Source organism: Heterocephalus glaber, unplaced genomic scaffold (assembly GCF_053883595.1).
Source record: "Heterocephalus glaber isolate CG9 unplaced genomic scaffold, H.glaber_assembly_v1.0 deba00000281, whole genome shotgun sequence".
Taxonomy (NCBI): domain Eukaryota; kingdom Metazoa; phylum Chordata; class Mammalia; order Rodentia; family Bathyergidae; genus Heterocephalus; species Heterocephalus glaber.
Window position 1 is genome coordinate 13,859,631 of NW_028258139.1, and position 21,076 is coordinate 13,880,706.

Sequence of the window (21,076 nt, forward strand, 5' to 3'; positions counted from 1 at the left end):
TGACTGATGCCTTTTTACTTGACTTACAGAGATTTTTCATGCAAACATTTTTGTTTCATTTGAGTGTTGTCATGTACCATTCTCTTGTAGCACCTTGATTTTGAGTCATAACTAAGAAATTTTCCCCTCAAAACAAGAATTTACTTTTTTATACTTCATTGTTTCATCTTTTATATTGATAGACATGATCCATTTATAGTATATTCTTTTTATTATGTGAGGCATGGACCAATTTTTTTTTCCACATGGCTAACCAGATGTCTCAGCACCATTTGTGAAAAAGACCTTCTTTGATCTGTGATGCTGCATTTATCATACACTAGATTTCCATATTTGCAGTGGTCTGTTTTTAGACTCTCTTCCTATTCCACTGGCCTGTTTGTGTTTTCATGCATAATGTTTTAATTATAAAGGTTTTCTACACTTTTTAATAATAACTCTTTCGTAGTGTCATCCACATGTCTAAAGGTCACCCCTTTTAAGTATACAAGTTAGTAGTTTAGTCTCTTTATAGAGTTGTACACCTGTCACCATTATCAAAGTCCAGAACATTGTCTTCACCCTAAAAGGAAACACCTTACTCATAGCAGTCATTCCCTATTCCTTGGCCCTACCCTCTGGCACCTGTCTGTCTCCTATACGACTTCTTACATTTGCATGTCCTGGGCATTTCACATAAGTGGAATCAACACCTGTGGCCATTTGTTGCCTGATTCTTTGACTTTGTGCGATGTTTTCAAGGTTCACTCATGTTGTCAGTTGCATAGCAAAAAAAGAATTTTTAAAAATTATTTTAAGGCAAGGTCTCATTAAGTCATTGTTGCCCAGGCTTGGCTCAGACTTGTGATCCTGCCTCGGCCTGGGTTTATAAGACTGCACTACTATTATCTTTGGCTCATCCTTTAGGATCTTTACAAATCTGCCGGTTCTTTTCTTTTCTGTTGTTTGGTGTTTTCTTCTATGTTCTCATGTGTTTGCTTTCTCACATGAACTTCTGTACGAACTTATCTAGTATGCGAAAAATACTTGGTATTTTTAGTGGGACAGGAAAATTCACCTCTGTATGAAGTAGAGTTTCATCCAAGAGCGAGGAATGCCTTTCTATTTGATCAAATATTTTGAAATTCTCTCTTAGAGATTTTTCCTGCTTCAGATTATACTTGCTCCTAGGCCCACGGCTTTCTTTGTTGCTGTCTTAAGTGGGGTTTTCTCTACCATTCTGTCCTCTAACTGGCTCTTTGTATGTAGAAAGACTATTTGTTATTGTGGTTAGTTCTACATCCTGATACTTTACCAGTCTCCTGTGGTTTAGCTTTAACGTTGTATTTTCAGTTTTCCAGGTATACTGTCCTGTGATTTGCAAAGAGATGCAGGTTTATTTCATTTCTGTTGTGATTCTTGCTAGCTCTTCTTCAGTGGCACATGCTGGTCCACCAGAAGAATGTGAAGTCGTATTAGACATGGTGGCTCCTTTGTCTAACTGCTCTTCGGGAATGGGTTCCACTAAATAAGATGTTCATTTTGGGATGAAAGATACTTATTTTGACGCTTTAAGATTGATTCTTGAGTGATTCATCAAGAGGGAATGTTGAGTTCTTGGGTGCTGTTTTGTAGCACCTGTGGAGAACCTTATAAGCGTTTCCTGTGGGTCCATTAATAAGGTGCAGTACACTAATAGGTGTCCTGAACTAGCCTTGCATTCCTGGGGAAAAGTCATGGTTGGGGACTTGAGTCTTACTCCTATTTTATTTAGAATTTTTGCAATAATATTTATAACATCAGTTTGCAACTTCCTTTCCTGTTTGAACTGTGTTTATCAGGTTTTGGCATCAGTGTTATACATGTATCATAAAAAGAATCAGAAACTTTCCTTTTTTTTTTGGTACCAGGGATGAAACTCAGGACCTTGAGCTTGTGAGGCAGGCACCAGAACCACTGAGCTAAATCCCCGGCCCGGAAGCTTTCCTTTTATTTTCAGTCTACTGGAACTGTTTGAGGCACATTGGGAATACTCAACTGGTTTTTTCTGCAAAACTGTCTGGTCCTGGAGCAGTCCTTTTCTGTTGACTCCTTGTTGAAGCTTTTTGTCTCTAGTGGGTCTCTTTTTATGAACTGCCCTTGCCCGAGACAGACCTGTTTTATCTAGTCTCAAAATTCATAGAGGTTTGTGTGCAAACCTCTCTGATTCTTCAACATATTCTTTGTTTTTAGAGTTATTCCTTCCTTTGAGATTTTTGTATATTTGTGCCTGCCCCTTTTTTTCTTAAGTTCACCGTTGCTAGTCTTTTTTGTATTTTATTTTAGAAAACAATATTTTGATTTATTAATTAGGTCTGTCGTTTTTCTGTTTTTGGCCTCATTGATTTTGGTTCTATTTGTATTATTTCCTTCTTCATGGCTATTTTTGAATTATTTTGTTGTTCTTTTTCAAATCTTTTGAACTAAGAATTTAGTTTATTTTCACTTTTTAAATAAAAACATTTAGAGTTACAGATTTCCTTTGACCCAGTTTCACATGGATATTGTTGACTTCCATATATAGTATTTTCATTATTATCTTTAAAAAACTCCTTCATCTCACTGGGTATGATGATGGTACACAGCTGTAATCTCAGTACTCTGGGAGGCTGAGGCAGGAGGATCATGAATTCAAGCTCATTGTGGGCAATTTATTGACTTGGTGAGACCCTCTCTTAAAATAAAACATAATGAAAAGGACCAGGGATATAGCTTAATGCAAAGGTCCTGGGTTCAAACTGCTAGTACTGAAAAAAATATTTTAAATGTACATCTATGCTGGTGCCAGTGCCACTGTTCTAATTACTGTGGCTTTTTGATCTTGGGGTCTTATTTAAGGGCTTGTAAATGGTGCAAATTCTGTCCTTTGAGCAAAATGGAACTCTAGGTTGTATGTTGTTCTCAGGGATCCTTCCTCCTTAGTCTCCCCTCATCTGGATCAGCTGTCCATCTGGGTGGGTCTTCTACCACACTGATTTTCCTGAAGACTGATGGTCAGTTCTGTTTCTCAGATCAGGTGATCCTGATGTTTCTCAGGGACATACGCCTTAGGTGGGGATATAGGGGAAGGGGTGTTTTTTTCAGTGTTACATACCCGGAGGCATGTGGTGCTGGTTTATTTTATGGCTGCTGGTGATAGCTTGCATCATTAGGGTGGTGTCTGCCAAGTTTCTCCTATGCAAAGTTGTTTTCTGTAGTTTAATTAGGAAGTATTTTAGGAAAGACACTTTAAGACCACGTAAATATCCTGTTGTGTATCACATTTCCTCCCACTGGCTTTAAAGTTCATGAGACGTTGTTACTTGAGTCAGTTATTATCCTGATGCTTGCTGATGCTGCTCTCCCCATCAGCCCCAGTTAAGGAAGGGCTCTCCTCCTTTTATACTTATTTATGTGGGCTCTTGGATCTTCATTTTCTTCGGTGAGTTTTACTTCTTATTGTCATAGCCTGTTTTCATAATCAGATTGCACCAGACTTCCCTGGCAATGCCTCTTCACGCTGGTGCCTGTATCCTTCTGAGATATCCCTGCCTTATCTGGTGCCTCCTCATGCTGTTGTGGACAGGTTGGCTTTAGCCTGTATTTTCCTTTCTCTGCTGTAGCCCTGGAGTTAGTCACTTCTCCAAGCCACTTCACTAATTCTTTTAGTGAAAAATAGTATTTAGGGGCCAGAACCTATGCACTGGGTGTTCTCATTGCCGTGGAGGTGCTGTGGTGTCTACTCCATTGATAGACAAAGCTAGGAAATGGGTGTTTTTCATATACATACACAGCTATGTAAATGAGTGTGTGTGCACACGTATGTGAAATTATATAAACCCAGACATATCTGTGTCTATATTTTTTTCTATGTTTTAAAATAGCGAATTCATACTGACACCTTCCAGTTCTACTTGAGTGCTCCTGCTTGGTGAATGAGTGAAGGACTGCTTGGCCTGAATGACACAGTGATGAGGAAGTCGTGGTCCTCTTCCTCCATAGCACACCAGCTAGCTTGCATACCTGAGGCCTTCCCACTAGGGGTGTCTATCCCCAGCTGGGCTCTCCCTGACACCTGGTGTATCCAGCTAGCAGTAGCTCATCTGTCCTGTCCATGTGACAAGTGCTGTGCCACTTCCTGGTCTGTCCCCAAGTAGATTGAGAGGATCCCCAAGGACAGTCTGGGCTGTCCATTTCTGCTTTGTGTCCTTCTGTGGTGTGAGTCAGAGGTGACTAAAGGTGAACTGATTGACTCCTCATTTCAGGCCCAGAAAGAAGGAACTGTGGCCCATTTGACAGATGAGGAAACCTAGGAGAGAGATGTGGGCCTGTTCCCATGAAGGACTTGTTTCCAATGCTGGGCACCCCTCTGCTTGGTGTTCTGTTCTGGGGCTGATTCTGGGGAGCTGTTCTGGGGGAGAGGATGTTCTGGGGAGCTGTTCTGTCCCTTTCTAGGGAACATAGTTCCTTGTCTGTTGCTGGGAAGGGTGAACCCACCTGGGTGGCTCCCTGACTCAGTAGGGCCCAGCCACAGCCTGTGAGGGCTCTAAGCTAGTGGGTAGAAGCTGTGGCTGGAGGCCAGGATCCTCCTGGGGTCTCAGGAGCTTGACTGAGGGATCCAAGCCCTATGCCTATGCCACGGGGTTCAGGTGCTAGGACCTTAGCTTTGTGCTGTTGCTGGGAGGGCCGCCAGGGAGTCCAGTGAGGGTCTGCTGGTTGGCATTTCTCTGCTGCTGTGCCTGAGTGCTTTGTCCTGGGAGCTGGGCTGAGTTGCTGGGGTGGCAGCAGGCCTGAGGTAGGCGTTCCCTGGCACCCCTACTTCCTCTGGCACCCTGTAAACAGGATCTGGGCAGTGCAGGGACAGATGGCTTCCTTCATGCTGGTGGGGGGGGGGGGCTTGGGTCCTTGGGAAAACCCTGGCGCCAGCCTGAGGGCCACAAGGCCGGAGGGACTGGTGCTGGCCTTGGCCGGCAGTCACGGAAGCTGTGTGGCAGGAGGCCTCCTTGGGAGCAAGTAAAGTATTATCTCTGTAGCCTCTGTATGGCTTCACTGAGGTAGCCCAGGGCTTGGGCCATTCTTGGGCACAACAGCCTGGCAGCTTTTGTCCACCCCTCCGGCCTGGCTCTGCTGCCAGCTTCCGTCTGCCCAGGCTGTGAATGGCTTCTGCAGCCTTTGTCCAGACCTCCTGCTCTCCTCGTCTGACTCACCACTGCCCTCACTGCCCTCTCCATACCCTGCTGAGGGCCTCCCGTAACAAGCTCATACCTTGCTCCTGTCCTTGGCCCTGTCCCCTTCGAGCCCTTCCCCTCTGTCTAGCCCCTTCTACTGAGCTCTATCTCTTGCTGGATCTCCTGGCTGTGTGGTGTCTCCTGTCCTGGCCTGCCTCCTAGAAGCCTCCAGAGCATCACAGTGTCCTGAACTCTCTGCACCCTGACTACTTAACAAGTCATAGTGCTTTGGGAAGAGAGCTGGGCTGGAGAGCTAACCCGGTGCCATCCATGAGGCCTGCCTTCTTTGCCCCACGTTACCCGCAGTACCCTCTCCCCTCATGGCTGTGCCCCCGCAGTGCCTACTGCCTTCCTGGTGCTTGTGTCATGGTAGTTCCTTGTACCTAGTCTAGTTGCAGGGGTGCTTGAGTCTTGGGTGAAGTGCTGCTCAAGTGTGTGAGTATGTGAGAGTGCTGACCTGCCTCCCTGGTGGGCACGATGGCTGTGGTGGGCAGCATACCCTGCCCTGGCTGAAACAGAAGCTATGTGCTGCAGCAAGAAGGTCTGAACACACTCCAGCATGTTTCAACCTTTGCCCTGACTTGCTGGCTGACCTTGGGCCAGTTGAGCCTTAGTTTTCCCCAATTTAGGTGGGGCGGTTCTTTCTGCTATGGAGAGCTAAGAGGATTAAAGACATTTATGTAGCCCAGGCACAAGCACAGGACCTCCCCAGCAGGTAGGGTCAGGCAGGTAATCTGTGGGTTTGCTCTCTCTCTCCGCTGTGAGACCTGGGGGCTCCTTGTGTCATCTTTTGGTTCTCCTGGTTCCTCTGCAAATGAGACTCAAATGAGCACTTCCTCATAGAGTCACGGGATGTTTGATGACATGAGCCATACGTAGCTCTTGAGGTCATTGCTCTTTCCCTGGTGAGGACTGTTCATCCTGTTCTCCTGTCCAACCCCCTTAGTAAAAGGAGCAGGGACAGACTTGGTCTTTCCCTCGTCTGGGACAGGAGTCAAGATCCTCTGGTCTCTTGGCCTGCTAGGACATATGTGGCTGATTGTCATGGCAGGGTAGGTAGATGAGAAACTGGACTGGGGTTGGCCTTGGACAAGGACTCTAGAAGGCACCCCAGCTTCCCCTGGCAGTGGCAGCTGTCATTGTCCTGCTCAGCAGTGCAAATGCATTTTATAGAGCACAGAGATGCCCTGACCTGGTAAGAGTCAGTGGGAGCCCCCAAGGTCAGGCATGGGCAGGAAGTATGGGGCAGGAACACCTGGCTGGCCTGGTGGGACAGGTTTGTTGAGAAGTTGGGGCAGGAACTGGCTATTAAGTTAATGAGCAGAAACAGCAGGGAGGAAGCCAAGGGCATGTCTAGGAAAAGGCACAGAGGTGGGCGGCAGCCTGAATATGGCCGAATGGGATCCCCAGTAAGCAGGATTGGGGATGCACAATAGCTGAGGCTGGAGCAGGGCACAGCCAGCTTTGAAAGGTCCACGAAGTTCAGGTGCCTGAAGACTTAAGCAGTAAAGTACTGTCCTGGGCCAGGCAGAGCCCTAGACCTGGATCACCCTGGTGATGCTGGGGAGATTTGTGGGTGGGATGGAAGGTTCAAATTGGATGCTAGGAACATGGGGTGTTGAAGTGTGGGGTTGGTGGAGTTGAATGCCCCATGGGTTTTAGTTGTCTTCCAGAGATGGGGAACATGCCTACTGGATTCCAGGTTCTACCAGGGCCCAAAGGGACAGAGGACACATACTGGCATTTTGTGTTCCTAGGCCAGCCTTCTCTGGCTGCCATGATTCGATTCCTGTGCTCCTGCTGACAGGCTGGCCTTCTGTCAGTCCACTGGGCAAGCACAGTGGTGTTACATATTCCATCTCACAGAAAAGTGAGATTGCAAGTCAGATTAGGTGGCCAGATTGGGGATCTTTCCTCTTCTGCCTGTCCCAGCCCCTGAATGTGCATTAGTCCCCACTTGGCTCTGCAGGGCTGCACTTGTTTATCACAGGTGCTGGGTCTGGGTCTGCACAGTCCCTTTCCAGCTGTTGCACTATAGTCCCGATTTAGCCAGGCCCATCTCATACTTCAGTCCTTTCCCACCCTCCTGTAAGGGGTCTTTTGCCTCTCATGGACCCTTGTTAGTTTCCTGTACCTTCCTTCTCATGAGACCCAGCAGACCCCTCTACCATTGCAGGGATTGATGGTGACTGCTCCTTCCACCAAGACTTTCTTACTTACCCCCCCCGTTGTCTTGTCCTGGCTCTCCTGGGGTGACCCTGCTGAGCTCTTCTTTCTCCTTGGTGGCTTCTCTCCCTGGGAGTTCTCTTTACACCTCTCTACTACTTTATATCCAGCCCATGCAGGGCTTTAGCTGTCTGCCTGCCGAGGTTTTCAGGCTCCTCTCTGCATACATGCTGCTTCTGCTTCTCCAGTGCTGGTGTAGGGAGGTCACAGCATTCTCATCTACCTTCTGAGCCAGAACCTTGGGTTTTCCTCTACTCTTCTCGCTGCCAGCCAGCCCTCCTGGATTCTTTTAGCCACTTTCTAGCCTCACTGTCCTGTCCCTCCCCATCCTGGCTCCTGTACCAGCCCCCATGCTTGCCTCCCTAGTAGTCAGTTCTTGGAGAAGGAAGGACCGCCCCCCCCCAACACAAGTCTCTTCATGCCAGTGGCTGCTGGCCACTGTCAGTGCATCCCTGTCATTCTTAGGAAGTCCAACCACCCTCACAGGTTACATGATACCCTATGCTACAACACCTCTTGAGCTGCCTCCTGGGGATTGGCTGGACACTCTCTGTATGGAAGCCCTTGTTCGAGCTTTTACTTAGGACAGTTTGCACTGATTTCCCACTAGACACTCATAGTCCCAGACAGGGCTGGCTTGCCTTGTGGGCATTGTGACAGTGCCTGGCATATTTGGGCATGCAGGATGTATCTGTGAGTCTGGTCTGCATGGCCAACCAGGGCAAAGCTAAGTGGCTTCCAGAGAACTACCTCTCTAGGATTTGAGGTGACTACTGGGTTCCCACATGGCATCTGTTTGCTGAGGGCAGCTCCCTGGCAGACCTCAACTTCATTTGCAGCCAGATCTGTCTGGATAATGTTTCATTGGAATCTTACAAATTAAGTTTTAATACTTTAAAGTTATACGTGCATATTGTTTAGAGAGTAAGTGAGTTCTACAAGATTAATTAAGAAAAACAGTATTCCCTAGTGCCCTCCTCTGTCCTCCCCAGAGTCAGCTACTTCGAATTCCTACAGTATATTCTTTTGATATTTATCTTTTCTCTAAATAGCATGCTGTATTACTTTTTTATCATTTATACATCATTCATTGACTTGTAAGATGAGGATTGAAACCTCTTTTCATAGGTGTGCTCTGTCTTTCACAAATGTGTACATAGCCACACAGGAACACGTGCATCACACACAAATGCACTTGTACACACATCAGAACATACACATTGTTATGGTTTATATTTAGATGTCCCCCTAAAGCTTCATGCACTCATAGGTGGGGCTTTCAGATGGTGATTGGATCATGGGGGTGTGATACTCATGAGTGGATTGGCCCACTGATGAGTTTATAGCTAAATGTGATGTTGGGAGTTGAAGTCTTGTGGAAAGAGGTGAGTCACTGGGGCATGACCTACAGGGATATATCTCCTTCCCTTGATCTGTCTCTGCTGCCTTCTCCCTCTCCTCTGCCATGGCCCCTCTACCATGTTGTCCTTGGAGTCAGCTGATTGTGGACTGAAACCTCTATAAACTGGGACCCAAAATAACCTTTCCTCCTTTAAGTTGCGAGTGTCAGGTTTTGTGTCTCAACAATAAGAAAATACTTAAGACAGATTTTGGTACTACAGAAGTTAAGTTGGTGCTGTGATACGACCTGACCATGTGGTTCAGAAGCCTTTGGAACTGGCTTGCAGTAGAAGTTTGGAAAGATTTGGAGATGCCAGCTGGAGAAGCAGCCCTAGAATGCCTAAGCCATGCTTGATAGGAGACTTGTCAGAACTCAGGAGACCAGAACAGTGATAGAAATGCAACTGGTAAAGATCAGGCTCAGAAGGTTTCAGATGGAAACCAGGACTCCATTGGCTGTTGGACTCCAGGCCGTATGTGTTATGCTTGGGCAGAAAATTTGTCTATATTTTGCTCATGTCCCAAGACTTTGAGGGAGACTGAGGTTAAGGGCAGTGGGGTAATTAAGCTGGTGGAGGAAATGTCAAGGGAATCAAACATTCAGGCTGTGGAGAGTAATTTTGGAGGGCTTTTTAGTCAGCTCTACCTTGAGAATCAAGAGCAAATGGCCCAGCCAAATGATTTAAAAGTTTTGAGTTTGGCCAGAAAGGAAGCTCTGGTAAAATTGAGACCTGCAGTGATACAGCAGAGGAGAGCTAGATTGCTGAAAAAATTAGCATTAAAAAGAAGCTAAGTCCTTTACCACATCACAATAGAAAAGATGGCTTGAGGGTATCACAGAAACCAGCAGGACCCCACTCCTGATATCAAAATCTGTATCAGGGTTATCTAGAGGAACAGATTTAAATATACATATACATATAAATGTATATGCGATTTACAAGGTAGGCTTACAGTGGCCACCTGAAAGGTTAGGAGTGGAAGAACACAAAAGGCCATCTATGCATGGGAGAGCTAGAAGACCTAGTCAAAGGTCAAAGGCTTGGAGCTTACTGTAGAGTCCCATGAGAGTCCTTATTGGAAACCAAAGTGTATGTTGGAAGGTTGAAGAGTCTGCACAGGAAGGCTGAAAAATCTGCACTGGAAGCCTGGAGATGGACTTCTAAAGGTGATGGTGAAGACTGGATTTTGTCTGAAGAAGCAAAGAGCAAGACTTCCTTTTTCTCTTCCTTTCTATTCTATCCAGGCTATAAGCCTATTAGTTGGTGCCACACACAGTCAGGGTGGGTCTTCCCTCTTCAGTAACTCAGTCATCCAGACATACCCAGAACTATGCCAAAAAAATCCACTAGGCATTTCTTATTCAAGTTGACATCATAATTAACTATCAAACAATACATATATGTGTAACATATGTATAGCATCCATGGTGCCTTAGTTATTTTCTCATTGTTGGGACAAAATACCTGAAACCCACAAGATAAAGCAAGGAAGGGGTTATTTTAGCTCATAATTTATAGAGGTTTCAATCCATAGTCAGCTCACTGCAAGGCAGGGTGACATGGCAGAGAGGTATTGCAGAGGAGAAACAGTCCATGTCATGGCAAGCAGGAAGCAGAAAGCCTGCCTTTCATCTTTCCCTTTATATTCCATCCAGGCCACAAGTCTATTGGTGCCACTGAAACCCATCAAAAATGGCACACAGAATTGTAGGGCTGTACCTCCAGCCAGCTCTCCAAACCTTTATAAACTCCTCCTGCAACCCAGGTCTGAAGGCTTCTGAACCACATGGCCAAGGAATGTCACAGAAACCTACTTTTTAGTGCCACCCTCAACCAGGGTGGGAATTCTGTCTTCAGTAAATCAATTCAGCTACACCAAGAACCATGATAATCCAATCAATGGACTGATCTACTTATATACTCATGATCCAGTGTCACACACATGATGCAGTCACTCTCAAAAGCCCTACCCAGAGTGCATGAGGCTTTGGGAGACATTTTAGATATAAATCATAACACATGGACACACACACACACACACACACTGCTTCTTACCTGTCTAACCTTTTGTTTTCTCTGGAGTTTATGGACGCCTTTGTGTGTTTAGTGTTTTATGTCCTTCTCTGGGACTTAAGCCAAATTCTTCCTCCAGTTCCATCAGTCTCATATTTCTTCATGTCAATGGTCTGTCTTTCATCTTCTCAGGAAGTCTTTCTAGAACCTTCTGCAGAGCCTGGTTGGCAGGTTGCCCATGTTGCGTTGGTACAGTGTTTGCACTGGTTCCCCTTTGCCCTCCTCTTGTTTCAGGCAGTCTGAGCTGACCTTGTTCCTTAGGTAGCTACTAGCTTTGATGGAATATATCCTCAAGACTCTGTGGAGCTCACAAGGTCTTTGTATTTGGTCTTGCTTTTTGGGGGCAGTATGGCAAGATTCAGGCACTGGAGCTACACTTGCCGGGATCTTAAATTTTTCCCTGCCAGGTAACAGCTGTGTGACTTTGAGCAAGTTATCCTACCTGTCTGCCTCCATTTTGACACTGTATAGGGAACTCTGCCCACATCACAGGGGCATGTGGGTGAGCATGTGAAGGCAGCAGAGATGTAGATGAACATTGGCATGTGAAATGTGTATGAGTGCTGGATATTACCCTGTCACCTTTTTCAGCTTTCGTCTCTGGAGAATTTTTCTCTCCTCCCATCCTGGCTGACCCCATGTCTAGGTTTCCTCAGTGAGACCCTGCTTGATTAGCTCCCTCTTCCCTGGGCTGGAATTTTTCTCTCGTGACCTGCATTCAGATCCTTCCCTGAGAGCCTATCCCTGCAGATGTCCCCTCCTCCTCTTTCCTACTGAGGCAGTTTCCTGTTCCCCTCCCCCAGGAAGCATAGAGAAGTAGAGGGAGGCCTAGTAGTGACAGTGGGAAGGTTCCTAGGATTCGAGATTTGAGACCCACAGAATGTCAGATCCCTAAGTTCCTTTCAGGGATCCCTAAGGTCCTCCCTCTGCAACTGCATTCCACAAGGGGCACATTTCTTCATATGTCACAACCAAAATAAAGTATGGACACAACTTAGACCAGAAGTAGAAGCACTTCTTGGCTGATGCTGCCTGGAGACTTATGCAGGTGTGGGCCAATTCCTCTGTTCTCACTGAGGTGTCTTATTTTGGTGGGCCAATGAAATAAGCATGTACAAAAACCAAGCACAGGCTGGGGTCTCACTGGTTATGCTGGCATCACCTGGCCCCTAGAACTTGGGCCTACTTCTTATCCCCTGTGTTCTTAGACTCAGTGTCTTACAGTAGGATTTTGTGCAGGTGGCTTAAGTGGTGTGGTAGGGTCTCCAGGCAAATATGGCAGCTCTATGATGATGACCTCAGGATCTAGGAAAATGGCCAGGCACACCATAGATGTTCTGCAGTAGGGGCAGGGAACCTGTGAGTACTGGTTGACTTTGTCCAGGCTGGGGGTCCCAAGAGCTGTGTTTCACAGGAGGAGCAGTTTAGGATAGGTGGGATGCTGACCCATCCACATCAGGGATGGTGAGCATGAGTTCAGGAATTGTGTACTGAGTGCTCACGATACGTCAGTTCTGCTCTGAGTACTGAATGTGCATCTACTACCTATTTCTCATAACCTAAGAGGTAGGTCATTTTTTACCCTCCTTTTGCAGATGAGGAAACTGAGGTCCCAAATGGTCCAGTATGTGATGGCAAGCTGCATAATAAATAGCTGGGGCAGAATCCCTTATGAGCAGTCTGACCCCAGCTCTGGCCCATGTGAGGGGTGGCTTAGGAAGAGAGTGCTAGAGACAGAGATTTGGCAGGCCAGGTGAGCTTTCATGCCATATAGTAGGTACATGTGGGTGAGCCAATGGGGACCCAGTAATCTCAGAAGCTATGTGGGTGGGCCTGGTGGGGTGGGAGAACAAGTGGAACAGGGCTCCAAAGGGTCTTTAAGGTGGCCAGAGGCTTGCCTTCCTGGGGGTCCCTTGGGAGGGGTGGACATGCCTTTCTCAGGGCCATGTTTCTGCATCCTCACATTGGAACAAGTGGAATACAGGGCTCTCCAGAAAGGGCTTGGTGGAGACCACTGTTTGGGGGCTGGTGAGAAGCCCAGGGAACTGGAACAGTGGAGCCAGTCACATGGGACTGGAGTGGGCACAGGGTCCTTTGCAACCTGAATCCAAGCTTTATCAATCGTTTTTCTTCCTCCTCCTTGGCTTTCCTGTTTTCTTCCAGTTCAGCAAGGAGGCTACCTGCCCTGTCCATCATAAGAAAATGTCTTATGGATCAATCACCAGTGGAGGCAGCCTGGAGAGCTATAGCCTTTTTTGAGGACCCTTAAGAGGTAATATCATCTGAGGGCAGGGGTAGGGTGTGGCAGTGGGCGGGTCTTCTCTGTGTTGTACCTCTGATAAGTGTTGCCAATGATCAGTGACCACCGTGACTACTGAGCCCTGGGCTGGGGGAAATTTGGACTGCAGGAGAGAAAGAGTTTTGGTGAGGGCTGGCCTGTGTTGGGGCACACTGAGATTCGATATTCCTGCAGGGCCTAGAGCTGGTGCTCAGGTGCCAAGCTGTTGGAGGCACTCAGAGTGTTTGGCCTTCAGAGGCTGCGTGGCTGAATGATCACATCTGGCCTTTCTGACCATGATGCAGAAGATGTGGCACTTTGCACAGCAGATAGAAGAAGAAACTGAGGTCCTCGGGGGTGTTGAATTGATGTCCAGGGCTGTGCAGCTGGTATCCACTTTTAGATATTTCTGAGTACTAAGCCCCAGCCCTTTGTACTTCACTGAGCTCCATGTCCCTTCCACAGACTGGACTCCTTTAGGCCTCTCAGCCATCCCTCTATCTGTACAGTCAGCTTGGGCTGTGGGTGTGGCCTGGAAGGTGCTTGCACCCCAGGCAGGCCCAGGTAGGCCCATCATTAGCCCACACCCTGGCCACTGGTTCCTTTATTAGGCCTCCTTCTCTGTGTCAGCGCAGGCTCCTTGAGCTACTGTCTGGGAGTGTCCTGAGCTCTCTACTTACTGCTTCCTGCCACAGGCCAGCCCTTGGGCTCAGCCCAGCAGCTCATCCCATGCTCTGCCTACATGTGGGGTATGCATCTACTGAACTCAAGGCCTTCATGGTGGATCTTGCTGGAGGCTGCCCAAGCCCCTTCCCTTCAGGAATCTGGAAGGAGGCAGCTACCAGGAGACCTAGATGGACAGGCAGCAGAGCCAGCATTGTATCACATGCTTTTCTTCCACTCGTCCAGTCAGGGGTCTAGGGCCTAGGCAGGGCACAGAGTGAGCTGCTTTATCACTTTAGGTTCCAGGATGTGTTCTTAAGTTGTGCTGGAGGTACAAGGCAGTGAGTATATGGTGTATGCATGCACACATTTGTGTGTAGTTCAGATGTGCAGAGATTCATAGTTCACAGTTTAAATATCAGTGATTTTGATACCCCTTTGTCACCTGCCTTTTCCCAACCTACCTCCTTCCGTCTTTCCCCTCAATGCTATGTTTATTTCTTCTTGATTCCCTTCTTAGTTTTAGTTTCATGTGTATGTCCCTAATAGTGTATTATTGAATCTGGAATGTTTTTGAACTTTATTGAATGGAATCACGGTATTATACTGTGGTTTGTTGCTTCTGTATCCTTTGTTCCTGAGAGTCTGTGGGGTGGCCCATAGCTGTCATGCTTTCATTTTTCCTGCTGCTCCATATTGGGCATGCACACCATGGCATTCTGCTTGTTCCATGTCTGATGGACATTGAAATTGTTTCCTGCTCCATGTCTTTGCCTTTGTTGCTCATGTTACCGAGCCCTGAGGATGCTGTCCAGAGTCTCCCAGGCATGGAGGAGAATCAAAGTCCTGGTCAGTTCTCCTTTGTTCTCTTCTTTCAAGCTTCTTCCCCACTCTCCTCCTCTTCTACCCCTTCTATGTTCTCCTCTTCTTCCACATTCTTTCTTTGCTTTTTCTCCTCCTCCACATGTTTCCCATATGCTCCTCCTCCTCTGGACTCCTCCTCCTGCTCCGGACTCTTCCTTTTCTGTGCTTCTTGCTGGGCTCATGCCTGCTCTCCCTGTCCCATGTCCTTGACAGCACAGAGTGATGTCAGTTGGTGACTTGTTAGCCAGGTGGGTGTGAAATGATCTCCTCTGGCTTGAATATGTATTGTTCTGTGATGATGGAATTCATGATCGTCTTTTCATGTTTATCAGGCATATGGGTCTTCACTTCTCAGTAACTCTTTTTGTATATCTTTCTCTTGAGTTTGCTTTGTGTTAATGATTTGCAAGATTTCCTTCTGTGTTCTGGAAATGAGATCCTTAGCTGGGCTGTGGACACCCTGGTGTGTGGACCTGCTCTTCGTGATGGTACCTGCAGACCAAGCACAGGTTACCCATTATTTCCATTGTGGTTCACATTTTTCTGTTTAGTTTAATAAAATCTATCAGAAAATGATAATGGTATTATCCTTCGTTGTCCACTAAGGAGGCATAACTTGTTTTTTTTTGTTTTGTTTTGTTTCTTTGGTACTGGGCATCGAACTTGAGTCCTTGCGCTTGTGCAGCAGGCGGCGAAACCACTGAGCTAAATCCCCGGCCCATAACTTGCTTTTTATATGTAAGTGTCTCATCACTTGGAACTGATTTTTGTTGTTTGTGTGAGGTGGGGTAAGGTGGGGGGACTTTAATGTTATTTTTTTCTCCATTTCTCTATTTCAGTAACCAATTGTCTGGCCTGCTTAATCTGTCCTTTTTCTGCAGACCTATAGTGGCAGTTCTATGAGAGCAAGGTTCTGTAGGGGTTCTCTCCATCAGTTTTCTATTCCTGTGCCAAAATCCATCTTGATTTCTACAGGTGTATTGTAATTCTCAATGCTTTTCAGGGTAGGTTGCTCTTCTTATTTTTCTACAGAAATTTCTTGGGTATTTTTTGACTCTTTGTTACTGAACATAAAGTTTGGAGTCACTTAGTCAAAGTGTTTGAAGTTTGATTGGAATTGCCTGGATTAATGTGGGGAGCACTGATGTTATCATTATTCTGAGTCTTTCAGTCCATGGACATGTTATGTCTTTGTATTTGCTGGGTTTTCTTTCAGGTCTTTCGCTAAGGTCTTATAATGTTATCAATAATGATTTTAGCATGTCTCGTTACAGTAGAATAAAAACATATTTTTGCTTCAATTGTCAGTGGTACCATTATGAAATTACATTTTTCCAAATATTCATTGCTGGTGTACACATCCAACTGTTTTTTTTTGAAGCAAAGTCCACAGATTTTATTTAGTTTTATTGTTTTTTATTTTAACTTTTAAAATATGGAAACTTTCAAACACACAAAAGTAGACATAATGACATTTTGACCCTCAGGGCCCTTCTTCCATATCATCTGTCGCTTCTGCCCACTCATGTCTGACTGAGTCTAATCTACTCCTTGCTGCTCCCCCTCCCATGTCAGACACCAGGTAACCTGTTAATGTCTCAGTGTGTCTAATGAGATGGACTCTGGTGTGTGACCACATCTCTCTTGGCACATTGCCTTTCAGCCACAATGCTAGGTCCCTCTTCTGATGCCATATGCCTTATAGCTGTCATGGAGCTCTCAAGGCTGTCCAGGGCTGTTCATGTGAGGCCCGGGGAGAGGAGCTTCTGAGGCACTCTCATTCCCAGAGTCCCCTCTGTCTTTTTTCTTCTGCCCTTAAATTTATTTGTTGAGGAACCAGACTTTTCCTGTGGAGTGTAATCAACTTTTGCCTACTGATTTACATCCAGCCATTTTGCTAAACTCTTTATTAATTGTAATGATTTACAGTCTTGGACTCTTTTGAGTTTTTTATATAGATGGTGTCATTTGTGAATAATGGTAGCTTTTTCCTCTTCCAACGGCTTCACCTTTTATATGTTTTTTACTCTCTTACTGAGCTGACTGGAACCTCTGTAACACTGTTGGATGGAAATGGTGACTGCAGATGCTCTTTGACTTATGATGGTGTTGCATCCCAATAAATCACTGAGTCAAGAGAATGCACTTAATGCGCCTCAACTACTGAACATCAATCACAACTTTGCCTGGACTACCTAAATGGGCTCAAGATCCTTACAGTGGTCTAAAGTTGGGCAAAATCATATAGCACACAGTGTTGACTTAGAGTGCTGAGTATCACATGTACTCACACAAATGGGGGTTTTCTAGATATTGTGGGATGCAAAGTCACAAGGTAACATATCCAAATGATGCCAGCAAGCCAGAACAGTTGAGTCTCAGTAGTTTCTTCAGCTGATCTTGTGGCTGATGGGGAGCTGGCCAGTAACACAAGGGAGAATCTTGTGGCATATTGCCAGACCAGGAAAAGATCATGGTTCAAAATTTGAAGTCTAGTTTGTATGAATGTATATCACTTCCTCACTATCATAGTAAAAATATGTTGAACTATTGTACATTAGGGGTCATGTGTGAATTCTCTGAACTCGTGGAAGAATAGGATTATGTTCCTTGAATATTTTGGGGATTTTTCTGTGCATCTGTTTTTGTTTGTCAAAAGATTTTTGACTTCCAGTTAATTTCTCTACTTGTAAAGGTTTTCTGTTTCTTCTTGGGTCAGTTTTGTTAAGTGACATTGTTCTGGAAATGTGTGTTTCACCTAGATTTCAATTTATTGAAATGAAATTGTGCAGATGGCCTCTCCTTCCCAGGACTCGTGCCGGACAGCACTGAACAGCAGGCAGGAGTGCTGATTCCTGGAGCAGCCTGCATTCATGCCCAGCCTGCCTACTGTGCTGCCACAGCTTGTGACTCCCATCCACAGACGGGGTTGTGCCTGGACCCACATCCTGGGCTGCATGAAGTTTGAATGAGGTGCTCCTGGTGAAGTGGGTAGCGTGCTGCATGCAACTAGGGCTTCAGAAGGGTGAGGCTCCCAGTATGGGAACCACATTACTTTGCACTCTGTATACAGTGTTTGTACTTCCTAGTTGGATTATCACACATTTTTAAAATGTATTTAAAAATTTTTGTTTGGTTCCAAATATTTTCTGATTTCCATTATGATTCCTTCTTTAATCCAAGAGTTATCTGGGAATAGATTTCATCATTTTCAAACATATGTATTTTTCCCTAGTTGTCACTTAAAAGTGATTTCTAACATAATTGCATTTCTATCAGAAAAGGATTGATATTGTCTTGATTTGCCAATTTTCCAGCCAAGCTTCATCAGAGATACTGAATGGTATTCTCACTCAGTTCTCTTCATACTTTCCTCTTCCCTAGGTGGCCTGCAAAGGCCATGGAGACCACAGGGGCTGGAAAAGTCCTTACAGGCAGGAGATTGAGGAAGGACAGATGCCCACAGGAACAAGAGCAAGTACGTTTATGCAATCCCTGCTGGACACCAAGTCCCTGCCATCACTCCTTAAATAATTATGCAGGGCCCTAGGGCCCTGTCTTTATCTAAATGTAGGTAAAGGCAGCAGAACCAATTGACAGATTGTTACTCACGAAAGACCTTTAGTAAATATGAGGGAAACCCCCTCTGTGTCAGAGAACTCAAGTACATAGAAGGGAACCCCTACAAAGTCTCCAGAAGAATGGTCCTGGTTTGTGACCAGATGGGGATTGTGGGTGGCGTATCTGTGCAGAAATGGTCAGCTTCACTGGTAGCTGGAGAGTTGGAAAATTGAGAGTCACAGCTGCCATTCCCAGGCCAAGGCGGAATATGGACCTCAGTGAGCAGCAGGGGGCGCTAGTGAGGCGAGGGTCGCTTCCTAAGCCGCAGCAGCGAGCTTCTGGAAGCCCAAATGTTTCCTTTCTCAGCCTCTTCTTGGACCTTGTCTTAGGAAATAACTAGAGATGTGGGCAGAACTGTCACACCGTGACTTAAGAGAGTGGCATTTCAGAAATACTGTAAATATCCTGCCTGAGGGATACAATCGGGTGAGTGACAGTCTGTGATGGAGTTTGATGTACTCAATAAGATCACATTGTTGAGTGACCTTGAGTGACCTCCCTATAATGTTATGATTAATGCTAAATGTAGAGGAAAGAAACAAAACCATATGTGTGATATTTTAATTGTATAACACACCCTCTCCCTAACCTCCAGGTTTAGTATTTATCTCAGCATATTTTATTTTATTTTATTTTTTGGTACCGGGGGATCGAACTCGGGACCTTTTGCTTGCAAGGCAGGCACCGGAATCACTGAGCTAAATCCCCGTCCCTCTGAGCATATTTTAGTTGCAAATAATCTTTATTTAAAAATGTATAATTGTCTACATTTAATTTTTTTCTGTAATTTGTGTTATTCTAACAATAAAACAATAAGTCTCTCAGGCTTGCTCTGCCACTCCCCAAGTGTGAGGTTCATGTGATTCAGGTGGCCAGAGCCAATCAGCCCTTCTGAGGGTGTCCAGGGGAACCATGGGGAATACTGTGAGGCTGTGGCGAGGCCTGGACTTGGGGTGAGATAATTGGGCGACAGGTATCCTTGGCAGTGGCTGCAAGCCATGCCTATGGTCTCTCAGGGCTGGATAGGGCACTGTGGAACCCCATCCCTGAGTGCCAGATACCTGGACCTTCTCCTGTACATCATCATCCTAAGCAGTGACTGCTTGGGTAGATTGGGGGTCTAGAGAGTTAGTTTGTTTCCCTGTGGAAGAGTGGAGGTGGGTGCCTGGGGAGGGAGGCCTGCCAAGAGGCTCTAGACTCAGGTCCTGGAGGACACCAGGAGAGACAGGTCCTGCCTTCCTAGGAGAGGGCTGTGTTGTGGAGGCACTCAGACACTCAGCCTAGGCCAGTGTCTCTCTCCCAGGCATGTGCCTGTGACTGTATCTTTGTTGAACTCTGACCCCTCCTTCCCTAGGAATCCCCAAATATAGTAGTTTGCTGTTAGTCTTGTAAATTCATGTGCTTCAGTTCTCTGCCCTATGGGACATTCACCCCAGAATCAGCAAGACTGCACCTTTCCCTCCATGTGCATCTTTTTCTCCTCTATCCCTTTCCATACTCTGAAAGACTTGTGGGTCATATTCTAGGATAGTGAGCCAGGAGCCCTTCCTGAGTCTGAGTCCAGGAGAGGTTTGGGGCAGGGCTGTATACAGGTGGGAGGGAGGGTAAGGTACCCTTTTGGGACCTCTATCACCTCTAGGGAGCCCAGAGAAGCCTTTGAGGTAGCCTTTCCCTCTCTGTCACTTTGGGCTGTAGTGTCCTCCTGGAGGGTTGCAGAGTGTGGGCTGACCAGGGTGTCCTTCCACTCTACTTTTCTGGGCATGAGTGTTTGCACAAGGGCTAGAGGGTTTGTGTGAAGGTTTGCACAGGGCCTGCACAAGCCCCCTTTTCAAGTGCTGCTGCATCCAGACATGGAATTGGGGCAGGGTGGCTGTGTCCTTTTGGGAATTTTATGGAGCTATTATTGAAGTCAGAAAGAGCTCCCTAAGCCAGACACATCATTCATCATCCTCTGAGGCATGGTTTCTTAGAAACCCTGTGTACCTCATATAGAGTGGCCTCTAGTAGAGCAAGTCACAGACAGGCAGACAGGCCTTTGGCTATTTGACGGGAACCTGGAGGTTCAGGGAATGAACCCTGAGCAGTAAGACCAAGTGAGAATTTGGTAGCCTCAGCCCAGCTTGTTCCACCACCCATTGACTCTGGAGGCTCATGGACTGGAAGGCATACCTTGATGTCAGAGATGGTAAGTACTTCTATAAGGCATACCTGACATCTCCCAAATATCAGTGAGTGTGTCCAGGAATGTCTTTTGAATTAGTGAAAATTATTAGAGAAAATTAAGAAACATTCTCCATGGGGGCAACCCGATCTGTGCTCAGGGCCTGCTGGGAGCCAGAGAGGCATGAGCCCTCAGCCCATTTGGCAGTGCTGTTTACATTTTACTTCCTGCATGCCATGGATCAATATTTTCGTAAAACACGTAGTGTAATCCCATGCTAGACTGTTGTGGCAATTTCATTTGTCATATATGATACTAAAGCCTTATGTTCCATTTTTGTGCTTTTTTTGTCTTAGTTCAAGACTTCTTTTGTGAACCGTACTGGAAAGCTACAGTCTAAGCCACCTTTTGGAAGAACTGTGGTTTAGAAAGAAAATCAGAGCATTTGAAGTTCTGAACTTGGTGCTGACATTTAGCAAAAGGGAACATTGGGGAGACATGCACTCAGGGTGCTTCTTGGAGGAGGTGGGCCTGAGTGATGCTTCCAGCCCATAGCACCCCT

General features: G+C 46.1%; 1 long non-coding RNA gene across 12 annotated transcripts in view; it reads left to right on the forward strand.

Moving 5' to 3' along the window:
• LOC110347314 (uncharacterized) overlaps nt 1-21,076 on the forward strand; it is a 376,012-nt gene that overhangs the window by 23,407 nt on the left and 331,529 nt on the right. For all 12 annotated transcript variants that reach the window (XR_015441094.1, XR_015441090.1, XR_015441098.1 and 9 more), the window contains exon 2: nt 13,091-13,199. This is a non-coding gene — a long non-coding RNA (uncharacterized LOC110347314). The remainder of the gene's footprint in view (nt 1-13,090; nt 13,200-21,076) is intronic.